Raw genomic sequence first — 4,306 nt, 5'->3', positions numbered from 1 at the left:
CTACTCTGCTTTGCGTTCCATAAAAAAGTCTTTAAGTGTTACCTGAACACCCCGTGTTACCAAAACACTATTTTTCACCCGTCGGTGATGTGATACTTGTTCCTCAGTACAAATCACCCAAAAACTGATCGTAAACCCTGGCTACGATGGATATCCCAAATATCCTACTTTCGAGCAGTCCCTCTCATAAATGTCATGGAGAAATTAATTAAATTTAAATTTAAAACATTAAAAAAGAAAAAATACATGTATAAAAGTTACAGTGCAGTCTAAGATATGAATAGTTCAATTAAAAGCAGCGACAAAAAGGGTTTGTTTTTAGAACCGATTCACTAAGATTAGAGTACAGTGTGTGTGTGTGCGTGCGTGCGTGCGTGTGTGTGTGTGTGTTATAGATTGCTTATCTCAACTCTTCATTCTCTGCCAAAATCAACTCGTCAGCAGTTTGTTCTTTGCACTGTAAACGAACAAAAAACCTCAATTGTCCTCTGACGGAAACTTTCATTTGGTACATACGCAAACAAACTTTGTGTGTGTGTGTGTGTGTGTGTGTGTGTGTGTGTGTGTGTGTGTGTGTGTGTGTGTGTGTGTGTGTGTGTGTGTGTGTGTGTGTGTGTGTGTGTGTGTGTGTGTGTGTGTGTGTGTGTGTGTGTGTGTGTGCAATGGTAGGTGTACATAAAACAACCTACAGCACAAAGATACTGAAGCCCTTCCTCCCTACAAGCCCTAAAATATCTTGCCAGCTCTCCTGCTCATGATAAAACCTACATTTACCTTTTTTATTTCTAGTTTTAACTATTAGTTTTCTATACACAACATAACAATGGGTAATGAATATACCGTACAATGATTGAAGTATCTCAAAAGACACATCATGATAGTATAACGCTGGAAATGAGAAAATCAGCACATCATAGCAGAGTTTTAAAGTGCAAGAAAAAACGATAAATAAATTAAAAAGCAACCTTACTTTCCTTTGCTGACAATTTGAAAAGGCTGTAGAAATAATAACGCATTAGAAGAAAAATAATTAGGAAAAAATGCAATTATAAGCTTTGTACTGTAAGTTATATACTTTATATTTTCTATAAGTAAATGTAAAATAGGAACACGTTATGCGACAAATTATGCTTATATTGATAAATAGTGATAGTAGTAGATAAACAAATATTAAACTAGAAAAATAAGAAAGATAAAAATAGTGAAAAAAATGTTAAAATCAATTAAATCAAAAGAAAGATAATAATAAGACCATTAACATTGCATTTTTCAAAAGAAAGCATCTGAAGTATTATTTGCATTTGAAGTCACAATAATATACGTTGAGATGCACCTAGACGTTGAGCAGGGGTCAGGGGTCACACAGTGTGTGGAGGACAAAAGGCCACCGACTGGTTGTCCGAGGGATAGAGTCCCACTGAGGTCTACTGATAGGGTCAAATGGCAAACCTGAGGTAAATGTTATCTGAAAGCGAGCACACTGTATACTTTAGAGCAATTTCTGTGCAGCATCACAAGAGGGAATGACGAACATTGTAATAATAAAGCTTGTTTGCGTTTGTTTGTGTGGGTCTGCATACTGTTTGTGTGCGTGCAGATATCGAAGGTAATTAATGAGCGGGGAGGGGGGGACTAATAGCAGAGAAGAAACTAGAGATGAGCTGGTTCAGTATAAATATCTGAGCCCGTGGGCAATGAGAGCATCAGTTCACTGGCACTGAGGAGGAGACGCAGACGAGACAGACACAAAATAACAAGAGAGTGAATGACAGCAAGAGGAAAATCCAGACAACAAGAGGAGGTTTTTATAGTAAAAGAGCACACTTTGCAAGAGGTAAGGCAAAACATCTGGAAATTCTTTCATGTGCTGAGTATGTTCTGCTGTTTCTCTATGTGCGCTGCTTCTTTTCAGAAATGGCGCTCGCAGCAGGAGGAGTGTTTTTGGCGTTACTGTTGTTCCTGAGTGCCGCTGTGTCCATGTTCCTCTGTGTATAACAGTGGAGAGTGCTTCTTCAATACCAAAGGTGCAGGATGTAAATGTGTCCGGACATATTGTTTCCAACAGTGTAATATTTCTACTTGACCAGTGGTACAAAGTAATTCAATTATGTATATGCATTACTTGCACTACATTTATGCTATTTTATAACTCTTCAATATATTTAGATTTGTGTACTTTACACCTTGCTAAACATTTTGGTTATAATTTGTAAATGCTAAACATTTTGAATTTTTCAAATCATATCATCCGAATATAAAACGTATACACCTGCTGCAACCATGAAATGAAATGCTGGGTAATGCATCACGAATGATAAAAGTATAATATTATATATATAATTAGATAAAAGCGAGGATGATGCATAATGACCACTCCTCTGTATTTACATGTACTTAAAAACATTTGAATGCAGGATTTTTACATTAGAGTACATTTCACAAAGTATTTATTCTTTATATGTAATCAACAGCAGGTCTCCCTTGAAAAAGAGATCAATCGATCTCAAGGGATTCACCTGGATAAATAAAGGTTTGAAATGAACACTGATTTGTTCTTCTTCTTCTTCTTATATTATTAGGGAGCTGTGAACACATGGGACAGATGTACGGGATAGGAGAGAGCTGGATAACCAGTGACTGTTACCAGTGTGTCTGCATGGAGCCTTTTGGAGTAGGATGCTGTGACCAGTGAGTTTCTTTCTAAATTCAGAATCCTCCCCAAGAAGTATTTAACTTATTTGGATGTAGAATAAATCTACTGTTACTGTGATCTTACCCTACAGCGGACCTCAACCTGTGGACTATCCAGACTGGTGTGAGGTCATCCGTAAACCTGACTCTTGTATGAGTATTGCCGTGATGAGAGTCAATCACAAACTACCCTGCCTCTGGGGAAGAGGACGTCTCAGGCCAGATGCACGCAAACCGTGGAATTCTGACAATGATCCTTTATTTTGAGTTTAAGCAATTACATTTAATTAAAAAAATAAGGATTTAGCAATGTGGGAAGTGTATTTCAGATTTGTACATTATCAAAAAGTTTGTGAGGGACTAAACTGTACTGAATGGTATAACCAAATCTGCAAATAACTCCCACGGATTATCTGTTAACTCTGCATAATTACACACTTTAGACTTGTGTTGTGGATGTATTTTGTTGTTGACTCTGTCTGAATGTCTTGATTATTTTTGGTTCATATTTTAAAATGAAATTAAAATGTATGTCCAATTTCTGGGATTGTCAAGTGGGTTATTTTTTATTTTCAAATCTGGTTCACACATTTAATTGTGTTTGTGCTTGCTTGGCAGAACATACAGTATTTTGTGCTGTTTCAAACACAGTTAAAAAAAATCCTGAAAACAAAATGTTCAAAGACATGACAGTGAATCTGCAGGGTTATGGATTTATCGAAGTTGCATTAACAGTTTTTGAATGTACATGTCTTATTTTCAGAAGATGTCCCATTTTTCACAGGTCATGGTTTGTATCCAGAACGCATCAATATTCATATCTAGATATCAAAACTGAAAGTAAAGTTATTGTTTTGTTTGTTGGTCTATTAATGAACTGACTCGTGCTCCGTGCCAAACTCTCAGCCATCTTTATTAATAATAATCTTTGTTCAGGTATTTTACCTTATATCTGGATTTAACCATAGATAACAACTCTGTAGCGACACCTTGTGGTAGGAGTGTGTATCTATCTAATCATCACAGTTATTCCTTGAATATTAAGTAAAATATACGAGATGTGCCCCTGAATTGTAGGGCAGTCGAAGTAGAAAGTAGCAGAAAGTAAAAATACTCATGTCAAGTAAAAGTACCTCAAACTGTCTTTCGGTAGGCTAGTAGTTTGGTAAATCTAGCCTATTATCCCGAACAAGCCGTTTAGCATTCCCTTTCTTCAAAAATGAATGACATTACTTAGATAACATAGATTATTTCGAATTTGTGAAAGATTTACTAACCTTTTCACAATGCACATTAGCATTATGGTTGCACTCAAAGGGCCGGTTGCAACTATATAAATGTACATATATAAATATATAATATATAAAATGATGCATTATATTACATTATTGCCTCTAAATTGGAGTATTATCGGATAGGGTAATAACTTCATAATTAACTAGCCTACGTCTGAAAGCAGAAGTCTTGGGCAAATAATTGCAAGTCTCTTCAGTGCGCATGTCACAAAATGAGATGCATTGTGGGACATGGAGTTTATGGACAACGTGCTTCTGTAATGTGGCAAGTTACCGTATAATAAACATTATATTCTTTGCAAGCTCTTGAGGGCCGCATA

The 4,306-nt window shown here is 36.2% G+C and overlaps 1 long non-coding RNA gene across 1 annotated transcript; it reads left to right on the top strand.

Annotated features, from left to right (window-relative positions):
• Positions 1–1,746: 1,746 nt before the first annotated feature.
• On the top strand, positions 1,747–2,661 carry LOC117461158 (uncharacterized). The gene is made up of 3 exons (XR_011644738.1): positions 1,747–1,834; positions 1,913–2,024; positions 2,580–2,661. It is a non-coding gene; the product is annotated as an uncharacterized lncRNA (long non-coding RNA).
• The last annotated feature ends 1,645 nt before the right edge of the window (positions 2,662–4,306 follow it).

Source organism: Pseudochaenichthys georgianus, chromosome 16 (assembly GCF_902827115.2).
Source record: "Pseudochaenichthys georgianus chromosome 16, fPseGeo1.2, whole genome shotgun sequence".
Classification (NCBI taxonomy): Eukaryota; Metazoa; Chordata; class Actinopteri; order Perciformes; family Channichthyidae; genus Pseudochaenichthys; species Pseudochaenichthys georgianus.
Note: the sequence above shows the minus strand (reverse complement) of the source record. Positions and strands in the feature narration are given on the sequence as shown.